General features: G+C 30.1%; 1 protein-coding gene and 1 long non-coding RNA gene across 2 annotated transcripts in view; both read right to left on the bottom strand.

Annotated features, from left to right (window-relative positions):
- Positions 1 to 2244: 2244 nt before the first annotated feature.
- Positions 2245 to 9327, bottom strand: LOC111619015. The gene is made up of 2 exons (XR_002755674.1): positions 2835 to 9327; positions 2245 to 2420 (listed from the first exon to the last, which is right to left on the bottom strand). It is a non-coding gene; the product is annotated as an uncharacterized LOC111619015 (long non-coding RNA).
- A 10465-nt stretch (positions 9328 to 19792) lies between these two features.
- Positions 19793 to 21269, bottom strand: part of LOC111619032 (mediator of RNA polymerase II transcription subunit 15-like) — a 47033-nt gene continuing 45556 nt past the window's right edge. The window contains exon 20 of the mRNA XM_023360672.1: positions 19793 to 19826. The gene's annotated coding sequence lies outside the window, so the exon portion shown is untranslated. The remainder of the gene's footprint in view (positions 19827 to 21269) is intronic.

The following is a 21269-nucleotide window of genomic DNA, read 5'->3' as shown; positions in this document are numbered from 1 at the left end:
CCCTATAATTACGATTCCTATAAAACTACGAAAAAATATACGTATTTTGGAAATGTTGAGTCGGATTAGTGTAGAATCGATTAATTTTATGGAAGAAAACCTTTCAATCAGCCGTAGTCCGTAAACTTGACACGTGTCGGGCTGTGATTGGAACGACTTGTAAGAAATCGGATTCCTAATAAATTGGAACGTATCTATATCTTATAGGGGGGTCGACTGTATTTATACGAAATCCAGGCATAAAATATCGCGAATAAGATTCAGTCATCTTTTAAATATTTTAAAACGATTATTATAGTACATGTATTTTTTTATTTATGTAACTTTTTTCCAATAACTGATCACGAGGTATAATTTCGCAGCACGTTCGATTCCGTTTTCAAATAAGATCTCGCCGAAGAACCCGTCCCCACCGTACCAACAGTTACACCAATGGGTTATCGAGTGCGGAGTGCAAGAGTTCCCTCATTATAGGAATTTACTTTTGTTTTAGGATTTGTTTCGTTTTAATTAAAGTAGAATTTCGGCTAAATGTCTAGCCAAATAGTTAGTTTTAAAACAAATTTGAAAACGCGAAAAATTTTCAATTTTCTTAAAAATAGAGAAGGCACGCATTTAACAAGAACAGACTGGTGGTTGTGTTCTTTAAAGTGTATACAATCGACCCCCTATAACGTGGTAGATACGTTCCGCTTTATAAGAATCCTCAAATACATGAGCCAATCACAGCCCGGCACGACGGACTACGGCTATTTGAAAGGTTTTCTTCCATAAAATTAATCGATTCTAAACTAATTCGACTCAACATTTCCAAAACACGTATAATTTTTTGGGAATAATCCGTATAAACTATGCTATAAACAAAAAATTGTAGGATTACTTACAGAGCGTGCACCGTTCGACGTCGCCATTGCTTAAGCTTGTTTTCGTCGCGAAGCGGCGCACCGAACGGCGGCCGCGTTTTCTGATAAGTTATTTTTCTGCGAAAAATTCGTTGAACTTTGGAGACATCATTAACAGAAATAATTTTTATAACCGTTGAATAAAAAATGTTTTTTTCCACAAGAAATGTATAAAATTATAGTACTGTATTAGGCTGCGTTCACATTAGGCGTTTTTAAACGCGCGTTTTAAAGAATCAAAAGTTCTGTATAGGCATACATACTCAAACGTGCCCGCTTTTGGCCAACGCGCGTTTGACAAGGCATTGTCAAACGCGCGTTGATCGATTTTTGTTAAAACGCGCGTTTTGAGATATATGTGCTGCCATGTTGTTGTACATTCGATCGCGCGTTTTCGGGTAGAGTGGACGTACTGTACGTTGGCCGAATTGGAGAACGATCGTTTCGATACCGATCTATTTATTGATGAAATCTAAAAGAGACCAGCCATCGTCAAATGATTTTATAGATATTCTAAAAGAATTAAAAAACTTGGGTTCATATTATCTTAGTTTTGGATACGTCAGAAACATTCCATGCGTCAGTCTATCTTGTAATATTGGGTGCACCCAAAATTCTCTTTGCCTCTATCATCGTCTTTTATAGCGACGATGGAGGAGGCACACATAAGCAATTACTTTCGCATCCATTTCCAAACTGAGCCAGTGCTAACGCTCCACTAAACGATCGTCGAACGCCGAGCTAACGCGCGTTTAACGCAACGCAAAATGCCTAATGTGCACAAGCCCTTAGACAAAACTCTCCATAGCGTGTAAGTATCAATAGTTCGGCTGCTCGTCCACTATTGGTCCAGATTCGACCAATTCTGTCGCGACACGAGTCGGCGATGACTTTTTACCGCATTTTACGAGTCTCTTTTAGCGTCTTTATACGAATACGGTCGCAATTTTTTCGCCGCGATATACGAATCTGTATTATATCAACCCGCGTTATAGGGGTCTACTGTACTTAAAACCGATTTTATAAGATTTATTCTGTATCACGCGCCTAGTTTTACAGCGAGATTTATTGTATCTTTACCGTCTAACAGTTAAATTAGGGCTATGTGGTTTCTGAATAGAGTTAAAATCCGGTTTCCGTTTCTATAACCGGAATCTCCGAGGTAAGAATGCGAAATTTTGCCGCGATATCATTTGTAATTTTTTACTCCTCTAAAACTCGTGGGTCGTGCTCGGAACTCAGTAAACTCAACAAAATAGATATGTACGATATACCGCTCCATTAAATGAAAAATATAGGCTAATAATCACTAAGTTGAAATAGTAATATCTGTAAACTGGAAACAATGTGTAAAACGATATTTATGATCTCAACAACACTGCAATATCATTACAGGGAACTTCTCTGTACAGAGGTAAGGACTAGGAGGATTAAGAGGCTTTGTTGGTTGGAATATATATTCCATCAGCAACTTCTATCGCATTAGGAAATCTTGCTGTTCTCAAACGAAGTTGTAACCTGCAAAAAAGAAACAGAACTCTAAAGAAGAAATTATTTATTGTGACATCGTGCCGGGCTGAAATTTTTAATCATATTTTTAATTTAAAATATATGCTTTCGACCCCAAATTAGTAGTGTCTTGCCGCTGTACGGTATACATCGTACTTCAATATTTTCCCGCGAAAAGGAGTTAGATAACGACCGGCACGACTCTATTGCTAAAAGGAAAAGTATGATGTACGGGAGCGAGACACTACTAAAAAATGAAGAGCATCGTGACGAAAATTGCAGCCCGGCATCGTGACAATATCGCAATAAATAATTACTCGTTTTCTTTAAATTCCAAATAAAATTTTAAAAAATACATGTATACGCCTTAATTTTAAAGTAACTTCTCAATCTTTAGTTCAAAATAAAGGAAAAATAACTTACCTAAAAGAACCCGGTGTTACCAATATCCGAAGGACAACCAATAACTGTTTTGCTTGTACTGTCCTACGACTACGTCCATCTATATGTTCCTATTACTAATTAACGTAAGGAGCTATTTTAGGTAGTAGTAATTCAAAATTACCGTAATTTTTTTCATAATTGTAAGGGCGCATCCACGCATTAGCTATTCGCCGAACACCGAGCAAAGATTCGGCATTTCCCGATTCTCGTCGGTAAATTGTGCCGTAAAAAGAAGACGAATAACTTATTGGCTCCCTCCTTTTCGTGGGTTCCATCCACACTCCTAGGCACTCCGAGAATAACGAATATGTGGATTTGGTCACCAGTGTTTCCATTTTAGTCCTTTTTAACTAAATCGTATCTTTTGATTTTGAATTTGGTTTATTTTTTTGAGTTTGTTTAATAGTTTAAATATTTCTGATCGTGTTTTGCAATACGGTTTTATTGGATTGTTTAAAAAAATTTCCTTTTTCACATTTACATTATTTTGCTTTGGTGAAGCGATGCCATTCGCTATCATCTTTTAGGCTTTTTTCTATTAATACATTCCAGCTACTGGTAATATAAAAGCGCCACAAATTATTGTTCGAGAACTATCTATTGTTCTAGATCTTGGACGAACATTCGTCGTACTCGCAACGAATAATCGACTGTGTATTTGAGCGCTTGCCGAATGACAAACAGTTCGTCAAATACAGTAGTTTGACATAATGCAAATAGCGGATGTACCCTAAGATCAACAATTTTTTCAATCGTATGGTCAGCAACTATGACTCGGATCCAAAAACATTCTGAACTTTCATCTCAAAAGTTTCTACACTAAAGTTAGCCTTTTAAAACCCGGCTAATCCCGATGATGAATATATGCCAAGTATATCACATTTTCAATTTAAAGGTTCATTGCATTTGAGGCTTCGTACAAACCTTTATAAATTTTCTCTTTCAAAAATATTTTTACGTTACCTTTAACCGCGGTAGATGTGCCTTGTCCGTCTTTTAGTCTTGACTTACAAAATCAAAATCAACGATTATGCATTTTCAGATTTTTCACTCGTGGTTTCCAACAATGTTCTTTACCATACAATATTAATAACTACTATGTCTTTGACGAAAATTTCTGAAATTTAGAGGGAGGTTTGGATATTAGGGGGAATTGTTTCTGCTTTGAAGTGATGCCATTCACTATCTTCTTTTAGGCTTTTTTTCATTAATTAATAGATATGAACTATTCATAACTATAAAAGCTGCGGCATAAATTATTTTTTGAGAATTGTTCATTTTCTGGATCTCGGACGAATATTCGTCGTTTCCCCAACGAATCGATGCTGGAAAAATGATCGAATATGTACAGGTGTGCGCTCGTCGAGTGAAAAATCTAGTAGATCTAGTTTTAAAAAACGCCAAACTGAATACACTGATCACCAGTTCACACGTTCGCTATTCGCCGAATGCCGAGTAGTGTTGATGAACAATACGAATAGGCTACGTGGAGACGAATATTCGTCTTCTTTTCGGCACAATTTACGACAAACGATTCTTTTTTTTTAACACGAGGGCTTTGTTCAAAGGGAGCCGCTCTCGTCCTTTATATTATCACCTTATGTAAAATATTAAAAAATAAAGATCGTGGTGAAAGCAATTCTTACCTTTTCTTCGAAACTTCAACTTTTGTTCACGAATGTAGAGCATACATATATTATATACACACAAAAATTCAAGATTGGCATTAATAGTTTTTGAACAATGGCATCTAATATTTCGATACAAATAATTTAGGATTTTAGGAGGAAGTTTCTCACATCTACATAAATAAAACTGAAAAATTTTGGATTTAGTCGTTTTCATTTTGAGATTTTGGTAATTGTTATTTGATTCAAAAACACGGATTTTCTTGTTTATTTCATTAAACAAAATAATAATAATATTCTAATCACTGATAATTCAATTGCATTTTTATATGAACGGACTTGAAATTACAGTATTTATAAATAGAAGACTGCTTTATAAACACCGATTGATAGATACAACAAATCGATAGATTTGCAATGGGCGTGAAGAATACAGTTAAACAATTGATTTAAAGCCATACAAAATAAGAAATGTATATAAAAACAATTATAATTGTCATTACAATGAATCTTTTGGACTACACAACTTATTTTCTTATATTAAAATTTCATCATAATGGATAAAGAAGAGAAAAAAATTATATGCAATTTTCATTTGATAGTAGTCAATAAATGCCACTAATCATTCCAAAACTTTAATTTTTTGATTAAGGCTGATTGTAATCTCTTTGGTTATGCACGCGAGCGATCTTCAGCAGATGGCATTAAAAATTCAGTTTTTCTACGGAAAAATCCTTTTCCAAAAATTCTTGAAATCGGAAATAGATAGGATCAAATAGTTTTTTTCCGTTAGAATCCTATTTAATGCTTCTATTAACGTACGGTTGAAAATCAAATTTGTTAATTTTCTACGGACTTCAAAAATTTGGTTTTTTAACAATTTACCTTGAACGATGACGATAAACTATCAAAACTATCAGCTGGGAAACTAATAATTAAACGTACAGTACATCTCTGATCCCATTTTTTATTCGCCTTCATTTCATCTCTCCCTTGACAACAATCTGAAGAGTATAAATGTCAATTTAACACTTAGAACAGCAAAGAAAATATATTTTCAATCTTTTATACGCATCTTCAATCTCCTTATCTTTAACAGAACTAACTATATAATCAGTTGTTAAAACTCGTGGTTATCTAAGAATTCATGCAATTATCTCATATAAATCTTCTGGGGATGAAGCATTTCCAGATTATTTCTCTTCTAGATTCTCTAAAATGTTTTTTTTTTCTTTTTTTTTAATTCTAGATGAGGATAATCATAACCCTCTCTCTTCTAGCGATTATCAGTTACCTGCAAAATTTCTAGATGCTGGAGAGCTACTTCCTTGCAATCAAAATCAGAGATGATGAAAATATTTTTGCTTCTTAGTTTTTAGGAATAAACCAAAACTGTTGTTCAAAAATATTTAATGAAATTCAGAATACATGTTTTTCAGTCCAATTAATAATAATATACAACAAAGCACACTATAACTCAAATAACAGGTCCGAGAATATAGCACATTGATACAGTATATATCGTACAGTATAATACAGCAACTACAGTAAATCATATCTCAATTTATTATTATAAACACACAGTATTCTAATTAATATACATTTATATACAGTATAAAAACTCCTAGCTTTAAAAATTATATTTAAATATTGCATATTAGCAATGATAAAGATACTTGAAACTATTGTTATTCTTTTATTTATTCTTTCAAATATCTTTAGTAAAAGGCAATTACTTTCCTGAGTGCATTACCATTATCATTAATGACTAAAATTAATAAGTCAAAGAGATGGATGTTTGATACTTCTTTTGAATAAATCCAGACGTTTAAAACCCTCTCAACAATTACACAATATAGTCAAATGTATTATCTTAAAGTTACTTAGTGCATAATTTATATATATTGTTTCAAAATAAAAAAAAATTTAAAACATTTTATGTTTACACTTTAGAAATATTACATTTAAGTATCAAAATAAAAATTAAGACTTTTTAAGAAAAATGAAAATGTATAGAGATGTGTGATCATTTATAGAAACAAGATCTAGATCCAAGAGGTTGTTTAGACTTTTTTCAGAATCTATGCCATGGCGTTCAACCTGAATAATGATATTAATGATGATTGATTACTTGCTTGAAGATGAGAATTGCTTAGCAAAGAGGATATTCTAAGCCACAAGTGATCGAGTTTAGAAACACCAAAGGTCAGAAATTAATTACTATGTAATCAGGAAAAAAGAACTTTGACCTTTGCAAACCCTAAATAGTTATCTTAGGAACAGTAATAAGGAAAGACGACAGAAATTGTTATTGCCAATATAAATATTAAATTTTGAATCTAAGTGTAACATAAAATAACCTTAAAATATTACTATTTTTTTATTTTTAATTAGAACATTGTGGACTCTCAAAATTAGTTCATCAGATCCGAAGAGCTACAATGTCAAAAGCTGAAAGCATTATTCTGCCATTTTTCTTGCAACTGACAAATTAACCAGATGCTAGTTTTATCCAATGACATACAAAGCTTTTTATTTCTCAATCACTGGCTACTAAGTATAATCAATAAAACGACACCAATAATTTTCAAGGATTCAATTTATTATTTATTTGATGATAAAGCATTTTTGAAAGAAATAGTTTCATTGTCAGATCTATTCTTAACAGTGACACTGACAAACAGAATAAAAAATAAACTACCACCATTCAAATAATAAATATAATCTAAAATAATTAAATTTCTTTTACATTTGATTTGTAATTGCCACTATAAAGATTAAGTAGAACAATGAGACTATTTATGTTTCAAAAAACATTTTATCATCAAATAAATAATAAATTAACTCCTTGAAAATATGAGTGTTGTGCACATATTCAATATCAGAACTATAAAATAGAATCACTTGTCAACAAATGAGAAACTGCTATTGCATGACAGATCAAATGGGAATTACTGATATCTGAATTGATTGCTTGGGTTTATGAACCTCCTGGACCAAGCTTGAAATTATTGGTTTCTGACATGAAAGTGATATTGACTTTTTAAGCAAAGATGGGTGAATATATAGAATATGATGTATGTTGTGAATGTAGTATGTGTAACTTGTCATCTCATTCAAATTTCTCATCAATATAACTGATAAAAAAAATCTATTGAATATGCGCACATGACCAAAATCTTATCAGTGGAAATACATCGTGTCTTTGTATCACTTTGAATGACTCAGAAATTCATGGATCTCTATGCATTGTTCTCTTTGCTAGTCAATGCTTGAATGTGACTATGAAATATTGCTTTGGTTGTTTGCAGCTATATAATTACTATACGATCTAGTATGCCAAATCTGTCTTGCAGATTGCCATTTGCTGTACTGGTCAAAGCCAAGATTTAAGCAAGTACTTAATCTAAAAAAGTAATTAAATTTTATGGGTAGAGGCAAGTTTGATTTAGACCTATTTTTATTCAGGTCTAGGCCATGGGGTCTGACATGACCAACAATAATTAATAATGGTCAATTATTCATTCAAGATCAATAAAATTCTTAGTACAGAAAATGGTTTAAGACACAATTTTCTTGTTTTCTGAACTGGTCCCTAGGGTTAAACATACATTATAACGACACATCCTTGTGTGTTAGAAAATAGAATTGTGCAGAGATAACTAATAAATTTTTTGCTATTTTAAAGATAAAACAACATTCAAATAAGTCAAGAGACAATGTAAATAGAAGTATTATTAATAAAAACAATATTAATTTTAATTAATAAAACTGTAATTATATTATTCCTTCATCTGCATAGGATTTTTAGATAATAAAATTGAAATATTTATAATTAAGTTTTACAAATCAAATATTTCTAAATGATAAATGGTAATAAAAGCAATTATTAATAATAAAAAGTTAATGTAACTTATCTGATAACAAAATGTATGATTTCACATAAAATAATTTAATATGGGTCATGTATTAATTACATGTACAGTTTTTTAGCCACATTTGACTCCCTCCCGGCATCATGTACTGTACAATGATGTACAGTTCATTTCATGAATCTTGGCCATGCTGTAAAAATGTGCAGTAGCAGGGACCAGTCTATTTATTTTGTGAAAGGAACAAATTATTAAAAGGTCATAGTAAATTACCAAAAAAGTGCTTTTTAAACTTTTTAAAATTTCCAGTGCACTAGCCAAATACCGTGTACTGTATTGCTTGGCTAAGATATACAAAATGATCTGTACTTTTGGCAAACTCATTCCTCTTTATTACATGTACTGTACAATAGTTCATGGACCTCCAACATTGAAGAAATTAGAAAATCTTTTCAGAACTTTTTAATTAAACTGACAGTTTATTCACATGAATAATAAGTAGGACATATTTAAACAACAAAATTTGTTCTTATATCAATAAGTAACAAAATTTATTTATAAGAACAAATTCATATGCCACTAATACAACTAAAACAATGCTTCATCCCTCTTTCCATCATGTACTGTACAACAGGGATGGACAACCTGCTGCCTGCATTACATAAAATATGAATAAATGTATTAATTGACTCCCTCCCGGCATCATGTACAATGATGTACAGTTCAGTTCAGTTCAGTTCGAGTGATGTACCATCACTCAAACTGTACATATAATTAATGGACTTTTTGTGTTTGGAAACTTCTTTAGCTTTCTGATAAGTCCTTTCAATGCAGTTTAAGGAGGCACATAGCAAAAATTCAAACGTTATTTTCTACAACTTATGTATGTGAATAGTTTTTCCGCAATGAATTTAGTAAAAATTAAAACAAGAAACCGACTAACAGACACATCAAAACTAATTTAAAACTAGCAGTGACTAATATTTAACCAAATATTTCCAAAATATTACATTTACATCAGTTCCAGAAGCTAAGTTAAATATACCCATGCTAATTTATAATTATATATGAACAAATAATTGTGATTTACCGACATTTTTTTCTTCTCTTTTCTCTTGTATGCAGCCCGCGTCAGTTCAAAAGTCTTGAAATGCGGCCCTTACATAGGAAAAGGTTGCCCATCCCTAATGTACAGTACAATGATGTACTTTTTGTGACTACCATCACTCAAACTGTACATATAATTAATGGACTTTTTGTGTTTGGAAACTTCTTTAGCTTTCTGATGAGTCCTTTCAATGCAGTTCAATATTACCAGAAAAACATGCAACACCACAGAATGTAAATGTGCACAAACACTTAAGTATACTTATATGAAAGATGTCATTAAAACAAAGCATCAAATATAGTTTTGATCATTGTAAACAAAAATTATTATTATTGTTCCATAACAATTGGAAAAAATCTGATTTTAAATTCATTTGAAAATCTTGATTTATTCCTGTATTCAATAATTATGTTAAAATATGCAATAAAATGTTTAAATTCTGAAGGAAGTTTATCTTACAGTCAAAATTATTGATCTGTAATTAGATTTGTTTTTCCCTAAACGTGTATAAAGATGAACTAACAAAATAAAAAATAAGCAATCATTTTGCATTTGTTTATATTAGTAATTACAATAGAATTCCTTTAATCTAGAAGCAATACAAATGAAAAATGTGCTTTGGCAATGAAAAAATAATTTCAACACTAGAGTTAATCCAGAATTACTTAACAGGTTGGAAGTTCTACTGTCAATCTTTAGTAAGATTGCATGCTGAGTTAATATGCAATCTTAATATGAATTAATGCTGGAATTAGTATAGCAGTAGAAATTTTCAATGATTTGTACCAAAGACCTTTTGGCCAAATGTTTGCCTGTCTTAACTCATCATCCCACCAAATCATCAAGTTATCATGTATACTTGATCATTTCTTCTACTTACTTGTTAGAATAAGTTAACAGCCCTCATCTTGGCACATAAACTCAGTGACTAGCCACAATGTAGTGTGTTTATTGTGTTTCCAACAGACTGAAATTGTAGACTAAATGGTTTTGTGCCAAGTCTCTTGCCACCTTTTTGCTTACACAGACTGTTCATCAAAAATCCAAAATGCACAGAGATTCATAATTTCATACCATCTGGAAAGCACAAGCATATCAAATTATTACAATAATTTGCAAAATTCTTAACATGAGTAAATGAAGAGTTGTTGTCTAGAGGAAGCATGTACCACTAACGATTCCTTAAGAAATTAAAACAGTTTGTAGTTTCAAGTGGGAAACGTTTGACTATTTATAATATAAACCGAAGGAATAGATTGTTTGATAATACGTACAGTACAGTACCTTTCCTCAGTGTCTGATTAAAGAACTTCTGTATTAGCATCATCACCATCATATATGGAATTAGTATTACATGTTGTAAATATTACATAAGCATATGAATATATCAGAAAATAAAATTTGTTACTGCAATTATTACAATAAAAGGTATTTGATTTTGTACTATTTTTATGTTGGTAAATTCATCAGGTATGACTAGTTTTTTCTTATGCAAGAGAGAAATCACCCCTGATCTGAAAATGTTATCATTGTTTCTATTGGTATGTTTTAAAAATTTAGAAGTTAATATCATTCAATAATAATGTTGATAACAGACTAACTGAAAAGATTTATTCAAAATTTATTATTTATTTGATGATAAAGCATTTTTGAAAGNTAATATTTATATACTGTACTAAAATATATATCTGAAACTACTTTTAATAAATAAATTGAATAAAAAATGAATTGCATTAAAATAAAATCTCCATAAATATAGTCAGCCTTTATATTTCTTTTTTTAATATAAAACTAAGCTTTAATTTTAAAAAAATAATAAATAATATTTATTTTAATATAACATTACATTATATAATTTTATCCTGATTCTACATACTTCGATTAAGTTATGCAGTAAACCAATTAAATGTTTTCATACCCATCAAAAACATTCTTTCCTATAAATATATAGAAATAAACAGTGTTTAGATTAATTAAAACAAAAAAAATTGTCTGTTTATTAAACTATGAAAATTATAATTATTAAATTAGTTAATTAACAAAAGATTCAAAATTAAATGCTGAAGATGACATGAAAATGAAGAATTGGGGTAAACCAAAGACAAAGATAAGGTAAGGCAAGGCAAGTCGAAATTCTTTAACATAAACAATTCTGAAATTGTTTATATCAAAGACTTTTCTTCTTAAATGTGCTAATTCTTCATTTTTATCCAGACTAAGAATTACAGTGCAATAAAACAAAATTGTACACAAATTACTATGAGTATAGAGTAAGTCATTAAAATTTCACACATATTATTGACATTTATATTTTACAGAAGACAAAACCTTAAACTTTTAAATACTTAAAAATTTTAATTAAATAAAGCTAATTAATCATCACCACTGTTTTCTTTAAAATGTAAACTAGCAAAAATAAATTTCACAAATAAAAGAGTGTCTATGCAAATTTTCAAACTAATGACTTTTATTTTTTAAAACTTTCTACCCTGTAGGCTCTAACAGAACTTTTATCAAGCGTGTTATGAGCTCAGCCAGGCTCATGTTGGGGCTGGATGGTGAAAAGACAGAGCCATAAAAATGTCCAATCCAAGCTTAAACTAAATCCCTTAGAATGAGAAAATGGAGACTTTACCATCTCAGCCATCTGCCTATCAATTATATTATTTTAGTTCAATTACCTATTTCTGTGAACATAATCTAATTATACACATGGAATGATACTGGTAATAAAAATCTCATGTGTATAACTATTAATTAATGAAGAAGTAAACTTATGAAATGTATCTATATTTTTGTTTTTACTGGCAGAATGAATATGAGCTAATATAAAAAAAAAAATTATAACTTTTAGAGTACAACAGTGTTATGTGACGAGAAATTGAGTCTCTAGGAATCTCTTCCTCGCAGAAATTGTGTAACCCAACTGCAATAAGAGAAGAATGAGTGTGGCAATTCTTCTTCTAGCTAATAATTGAGCTGAGCTGTCCAATATGAAAGTAAAGGTTTATGGCAAATTTGTGTTTGTGAAGTTATCAACAATGACAGATTTGTTGTCCTTTATACACATCTAATCAAAGAAAGAATACTTAGTATGTGAAGAATGTTGACCTAAGAATTTGTTGATAATTTCTGTTTTTGTACACATCATTAGTTCTGCTAGAAAACTAATTGCTTCTGCAATGTCTTGTCTGTAGCTTACACAAACATAACTTCTCTCTTTCAAAACCAGAAAATCTGAATGAAAATATATTGAAAGCTCTGACAATATGCAGACAGACTAGCCATTACATATATTAATATTTTTTCTAGATATAAGCTCCTAAACTTATTAATAACACAAATTCATATTCATTTGATACTTTAATATAAATAAATCTAGATGCTGTATTTTCAACTTATAATTTATATTAAATTTGTCTAAGAAATGCAGGGTTAGCAAGAAATAAGTTTCCCACTTCAGAGAGCTCTGGAGTGCATTCTACTGCTCAAAATGAGATGAAATTTAGACTACAGATAATTCAAATAATGCACTTGACATTTCTTAAATAAAAAAATAGTACAAAAAACTGTTGATAGATGGCACTGAAGCACACAGAAATGTTGAATATGTAGCACTAAAACTGCTCAATAGGTCCTTCATTTTGAACAATGTGCTCTAATTGCAAAACCATATTTTCTACAGCTGAACGCAGTGAGTCTGTTGGAATATCCAGAACGTGGTGCCAGATGCTGTCCTTCAGATCTGGCACAGATGCAAGTCTTCTACGATAGACATTATCCTTCAGGAAACCCCATAACCAAAAGTCTTCAATATGTCCGTGTGCTCCAGTGCCACCTATCAATGGATTTTTGTACTTTTTTTAAAGAAATGTCAAATGCATCATTTGAATTATCTGTAGTCCAAATTTTGTTTCATTTCAAGCAGTAGAATGCACTCCAGAGTTCTCTGAAGCGGGAAACTTATTTCTTGCTAACCCTGTGTATATATATTCTTTTGAATGCAAGTCAAATGCAAATTCTTTCTTTAAACTTTTTCATCTATTATCTGAGTAATAATTGAAATTATAAATAATGATGCCTAAAAACTAATTACTCTTAAATTAAACTAGCAGAAATGGTAAAAAAAATTTACTAAATGCAAGTTTTTTACAATTTCTGCTGGTTTTTGATTTTTGTGGTAGTTTATAGCAATAATAATAATTATTCAATAAATATGAATAAAAAAAAGTGTGTTAATAAAAATGTATAAAGTGTATAAGAACAGGAAATTCCTCATTTAATAAATCTTTAAATTAAAATGTTCAAAAAAATTAGTATATTTTCTAGTATTTAATGTAAATTTTTAGTACAATAAAAACATTAATGTGCAGTTATTGCTCTACTCAAAATAGTCAACAAATGAAAGAATAAAATATACCAAATATCTAATTGAAACTTTATCTACAATATTCTTTAAATGTGGTAATGTAAAAGTCATTTTAAACAAAGGAAATATCCAAATTAAAAATTCAACAACTTACACTATACCTAGAGTTAGAGGGAGGCATTTTATTATCCTTTGGAAATGTTATAACAAATCAAACTCAAAATGCTTCCTTGCTTTTATGCATTTTGTGCATTAAAATTATAAATAGAAACTGATGTATGCTTCTCTTAATTAAATAAATATAACATTTTTGAAAAGAAAATTAAAAACAGAGTACTGTATTTAAATGATAGTTATAAATTACAAAATTTCCTTAAGATTTAATCAATAAACAGATTTATAGCGAGGTTGTGGCCGAAGTTTTTCTCTCTAAAATGTGAACGTCGAGCGCCGCTATCTTGTAAGTGGCACTCGCCGTTCGGTGTTCACATTTTAGAGATGAAAACTTCGGCCTCAACCTCACTAATGCTAAGAATAGAAAACCTCATAAAGCTACAAACAAATTGTTATAATTCACAAATCCATTGAAAATGGCATTATTAAAATAATCCCTCAATAAACCTTTAACCGGTGGTAAATATGAGTAATACTACACACAAACGTTTTCGGATCCCTCTCTGGGTCCTTTCTCAAGCATCGATTTGTCAGTAAAAAATTCGTTAGAATAAAGACCAGCAGAACGAAATTCTTCTAAATTGCCACATTCAAACACAAATTCTTTAGATCCATAATTCAAATATCGAAATTCAAATTATGGTTCTAAAGAATTTGTGTTTGAATGTTGCAATTTAGAAAAATTTCGTTCTGCTGGTCTTTGTTCTAACAAATTTTTTACTGACGAATCGATGCTTGAGAAAGGACCCAGAGAGGGATCTGAAAACGTTTGCATGTAGTATTACTCATATTTACCACCGGTTAAAGATGTATTGAGGGATTATCTTACATTAATCCGGTGTGTGAAGATTCTTTATAATGCCATTATTTTCTGCACATTTGCAATTTTAAAGTATTAGCAGCTAACAACAGGCATTGAGAATGACAACTAGACCACAACAGAAAGGAACATCTAAGAAGGCAAATCAAAAAGTAAAATGAATTTAAATGTAGAGAAATTGCAATAACAAAAATATACACTAGACATTCTTGCAACAAGCCAGCATTTAGGTTAAATAGCATAATCTTAGTTTATAAATCTGTTTTAACTATGACAAAAAGTCACTGTTATTTCATTGCAGAACAGCAAATTAACATTAAAATATAGGAAACATGAGTCCATCATTAAACAATAGAGCTTGGAATGGAAACATCCCACATCACCAAAAATGAAAACAACTTAAATCCCAGGCTTCTGCAAGAACAATGCCAAATTTGGTTCAAGGCCACAACAGTTCAACACCAAACATTATAATAAATGAGATGCAACAATATAATGAAAACCCTTTCAACATTTCAAGGGTATACACTTTTCCTCTTAAAAAATGAGAGTTGCACACAACCTTCAATACATAGGGGCCACTTTAAGCTCTTTAGAAGCAAAACTGAAGGAGCATAATTAAAACATTCAGAAATCCATCCCAGTTATGACCCTTGCCATCTATGCTTTTTTTGATTCAGTCAATATAAACTGGCAACAAATCAAAATTAAAAACATTATATTTTCCTCTTTTACATTGTTTATTTTATCTCTTGAATTGTTTGTTTATTTTATCTTGCACTTATGTGTCTAAACATAGTCTTTGCCTATTTGAATATGGGAGTTGGAACACTTAAATTTGTAATCAGAGTCCTTTTGGTGTTTTAAGTTTTTTAATTTAAATTAACTGGCATTCACTGTTTCAATGCTTTTATATTCTATTCTATTGTTTTGTTTGATTATGTATTTTACCTAAAGATGCTCTTAAAAAAGATCAAAAACTTGCAATTAAATTGTTTTGCAGCAAACAAAGGTTTTGTTTTTGAATATCTACAGTTGCAGTTTCTATATGCTAATATAATGAAATATTGCAATCAAATTTCAAATCAGCAATTTGTAACAGGCATATGTTTGGTTCCAAAGGGAGTTCTTTTGCTGCATTACGATGTGCATCCTCCATTGAAAAAAAATAGCTAAACTTAATTTCTCCACAGAACCTCCATAGAATCCGGCTTCTCTCTTTCAGATCAGATCTTTGTATGTTTAAACTGATAAAAGAAGCTTTTGGGGACAAATGTTGCCAGCAATAATGAAGTTAAGGACATGGTGCACATGGCTTTGATCATAACCAAAACATTCTTTGAAGATGGGATTAGAAGCATCAAAAAAATTGAAAAAGTAGTTAAACTGATACACTGACATTGGAAGATGTCAGTGTATCAGTTTTTCAGCACATGAAAAATTTTAATCAAAACAAATGTTTTTGATCTTACTTGAAAGTTCTGTTGGAGACAAGACAAATTTAACAGTAAAGAAACACTGTATAGTGACACTGTCTAGTTACCAAAACAATCCTCAGCATATAGTGGACCTTACCTGCTCTCACACTTATGTATGAATAACTTATCATATTTCAGTTAAAATAAATTAGTATTTCCATATTAAATATTATAATTGTTTATATCTGCATATTTTCATAAGAACTGTATAGTTAATCAATTATTCCAGGCTAAGGTAATAATTTTTTTTTTTATTGAAATAAAAAAGTATTATGTAAAATTCACTACAGCCTTTCTATGGAGAGAGGCAATTCAAATTTTCTGATTTCTCCTCGTTCTTCTAATTTTTAAATGATGCATATCATAATCAGATTATCTTATCATTTATTTTCACAATACTAGGGTCATACTGAAAGTCATGAACAATAACTTTTTATAAATCAGACTAATTTATTTTTGGAAAAACAAATACTACATCACATTATTTTCAGACTTTTCTTTATTTTTCCATTTAGTCTCCATTTTTGGATTCATTTTTCCCACTGTTGTCAAAACTTGAAAATTCCTTTATAATAGAACTTTCTTCCAACAATGCAAAAAACTGATGTACCGCTTTCTTCATGTCTTCCATTGTTTCATAGCATTGGCCTCATGTTTTCATTTGCATCACCAAAAACATGATTATCAGAAGATGCTAAATTGGGGATGTAGGCAGGATGCAGAAGAACTCTCCACCTCATTTTCCTCCAAATTTCCTCTATGGTATAACAAGCAGCATGGGACCTTGCATTGTCATGCTGCATGATCATCTTCCCAGGACATTTATTACACAATGTACAACAGAGTTTACAAAGTGTCACAACATACCAAGCAGCATTAATAGTTTGCCCAGGTTCAAGAAATTCCATCAGAATCATTCATGGACCCTTGAATACTGCTCAATTGCTTTGCCTTATCTTGACAGTTGTATTCAATAATACTGACTGCAAAAATGTATTAGAAGTAAAAAAAATATGGAAATATGTTGATGACTTTCAAAGAGACTTCAAAATATTGATGTAATTTATATAAGAACCAACAATAACACTTGAATAGTGTGTCCTATGAATTATACTATCTATCACTGGCATAACTAGGAAGGGTCCAGGGGCTCTCTCTCTGTGTAATAAAAAGTTTGTAAGAATGCTAAATATAGAAAAATGTAATTGTAGAGTTAGAGTTAATTACTGGCTTGGATTATAACAAACATGACTTATATAAATTATTATTGTACATATCAATTTTAAAAATGAAATATTATTAAAATGTGTAGTAATTCATATTGAATTTTATTTTAATATGATTGGTCCAGATTAACTATATATACAGACTTAAGTCTGGACTGGGAGTTATGTAATTTCCATTCAAAATTTTCTCCGGAATGGTGTTAGATAGATGACTGGCATGACTTCATTGTGATCAGGAGAAATATGATATTTAAAAGAAATGTACTATTACAATTGAGAACCGACAAGGAAAGCTTAAGAGCAGAGACCTTGATTAACAATATATGAATTTCAGGTCTGAATCAGAAGTTGTGCCATTTTTTTTTTTAAATTAAAATATGATTAAAAATTGAAGCCCAGTATTGTGACAATATCACAATAAATAACTGCTTGTTTATTTTTTGATTTGTCTTTGTATCTCAGTAAACTCAGATAATCTATTTATTTGTCCATCTGATGCACAAATGAATTCAAATTGACTGATATACTGTGAAACTATATATTAAACAATTTATTATAGATTAATTAATCACAAAAAATATCATTCTAAATCATTTTCTGTTAATCTTGGTACCTACTCACAGATTATTCACATAGCACCAATGAATATAGATGTGTATCCTAAAAATCTACACAAATTTCTATAGCCTATTTCGATAATTTTAAATAATTGCACATTCACATGAAACAGTATAATTCTTTCTAGAATGTTCTTAATTCCATTTATTGAAAAAGCATTAAATGAATTTGATCAAAGAAATGTAATTGGCAAACTTTTATACTGAAAATTGATGAAAGTGAATATGCTGGTAACTATTTCACTAAAGGGCTAGATGTGGATCCTTCAAACAACATTCCAAGTTTTCATCAAAGCTTCTGGTTCTGATAATCATTCCAAAAGAAAATTCATAGGCCTTCATTGCCTTGTCACAGTTCTCCATCACCAAAGAAGTGTATGGTAACAAATGCATTCAGAAGAGGCTGGTATGTTTCTTAAAGAAATACTACCCTCACCAAGGATATGACTTCTGGCCAGACATGGTCACTGCCCATTATGCTCACAACACAGTTGCCAAGTTGGACCATTACAGAATTTGATACATCTCCTGCGAAGCCAAAGTTCTGTCACTGAGACACCAATTGAAGCAAAATGTTTATGAAAATAGTTTGATAGCTGCATCTACAAAGGAATTGGACAGGATTGATGCAGAACTTTGCCACTTCAAAGCTGACTACTTCTGGAGGTTAATGGAAAAGGCTAAGACTAAAATTCAAATTATAGCTGATTGCAGTTATGATCTTTTCATCTGAATGTTAAACAACTTATCCATATCAAAAAACCTTACTTTAAAATAAATAATTTTAAACAACTTTGAAATTTGTGCAAATTTTTAGAAGTAGCATCCTTTATTACATTTAAATGAAATATTCTGATTTCTTGATTATTCTTTGAAAAGTAAATTAAATAGTAAACAAAATTAGATAAAGAATAGATATAATTTTATGAATTTAATAAAAGCATTAATTTTTTTAAATAAAACAACTTTTAACTGTAAAAATAAAGCAACGAAACATAAAATTCAACACTTTTGGCCATCTTTGTCCTTAGATTTCTACTGAAATAACTTCCTCTTTTAATCTTAATAATTTTTGCTTTGTATTTATCAATTCCTGTAATTTTTAATTGTTAATCTAAAAATGTTAATTTTGTTCCATATTACTTATATACAATTTTACATTTCTTCACACTTACAGTACATCACTCATTTTATTTTAGAACTTGACAACAGATTGAAGACTGCCATAAATTGATGAATTTTTAAAGGTTCTTTACTTTATAGCTATTACTTCATACTACTGTAAAACTGTTTTCTTGAAAGTTCATTAATATAGGTTTTTAAATTGAAGAACAATCAATACTTTGATAATTTTGATTAAATTTTCAGATTTTTCTGAATTATTTTCTAAAAAATCATTCTTTGAAAAATATTACTGTTTGTAATACATTAAGTTCATTTTATTATTGTGTTACAATAAAAATTTTACTTTTTTACACATCAAAAAATAGTAAAATCCACATTATACAACGAAGATAGTAAATTATACATTCTCTAAGAAAATTAAATTTAATAAAAATCATATTTCATATTTTATTATTTTTCTTTCCATAAAATATAAATTCCCTATATTTTTAATATACAATAATATAGAAAATATCTTGCATGATATTTATTTAGATGAAATGGTTTCGATAAATCTGCAAACGAAACAAAGAACATATTTTTATTTTTGAGTAAATTTCTAATATCACACAAGCTATATTTAACATATTTATTGACTAATATAGTTTACTGTTATATTTTATTTTAATTAAAGTAAATAATTAGCTATTACTAATTTGATTTATAAATTTTATATTTTAGCATAATTCATTAAAACAATTGTGTATCAGTATTTTCAAAATATGTTAGTTGTCCATTTTTTGTTACAAAACATGGATAGATTTATTAAGTTTGTAGCAAAATATACAAATTTTAACAGTGTTTCTTTATAGAACAGCAAACATAAAATACTTTGTTGGTTATTTATGCTGTAAATTAGATTAATAACTTATTAAATTAATAATCCTGTATGAGTCACACAAGCATCTCACAAGTGCCACGGCACATAATCTTTGACATTTCTAATATTTTAAATTTTGTATGAAAAGATTTTCTACCTTCCTAACTTGTCAACCCAGATGACATACACTTGATACTATTTTTACTGAACAAATACTTTAAGGAAAAAAATGCTGGAATCTGAGGTTTGTATCATTCCTTACAGTGAAATGAGTAAGTAATTTATTATTAAATATTTCTTGAGAAACTAACAGAAACTATTATATAAACCAGTCATGAGCAACCCATAGCCCCCAAGCCACATGCAGCCCACAAGGATTCATTCAAATATGATATCACCTATTTTAAGTTTTTTTTTTGACCACCTTACCCCTATCTACTGTATCACATTTGTCACTAATTTTTAGACTTCCCCACACTGATGTTACCTGACATTAAAATCAAGAATTTCTGTAAAACAGATCTACAATACATTTTTTTATTCATATTTCCTGCCAATGCAAGGCTAATTTTAAAAATAGGCAATAAGAAAAAATAAGAAATTCATCAAATTACCACAGAAAAAGTCATCAGACTCTTGTCTGATGATATTGTACTAAATAATTTCTAAACTAAAGAAAGATATGTTACATACTGGTATATCTTTTAGTGCTATCTTTATCTGTAATACATCTCTGTAAAGATTAAATTACTGCCATTATCCTTTCACATTAAAAGTTCTACTAGAGTGCTTCTAACAGAGCATAATTAGTGAAGTATTTCTACTAAAATGAAATAAGCAAGAATTTGCTGTGTGATCATTGATCAAAATACTTCTCCATAATGATTTTGATAAAAAATTATTTCAAATAGGAAAACTTTTGGGCACTATCAATAAAGGATAATGATTAGGTATGATGACAGGTATGCAACTCTATTTTCAAGATTTTTGGAGATATATATCCCAAAGGCAAGACTATTCACACCACTTATAAAGTTCAAGAGCTATTTTTGGTAACACATTGTGACCTTGTCACAGGATTACTCAAACAACCTGTTCCTTTCATTAATATACTGGTGCCTGCTATTGTGCATTTTTA

This window comes from Centruroides sculpturatus, unplaced genomic scaffold, assembly GCF_000671375.1.
Source record: "Centruroides sculpturatus isolate CEXI.00-Female unplaced genomic scaffold, Cexi_2.0 scaffold234, whole genome shotgun sequence".
NCBI lineage: Eukaryota > Metazoa > Arthropoda > Arachnida > Scorpiones > Buthidae > Centruroides > Centruroides sculpturatus.
This window is presented reverse-complemented; position numbering and strand designations above follow the sequence as displayed.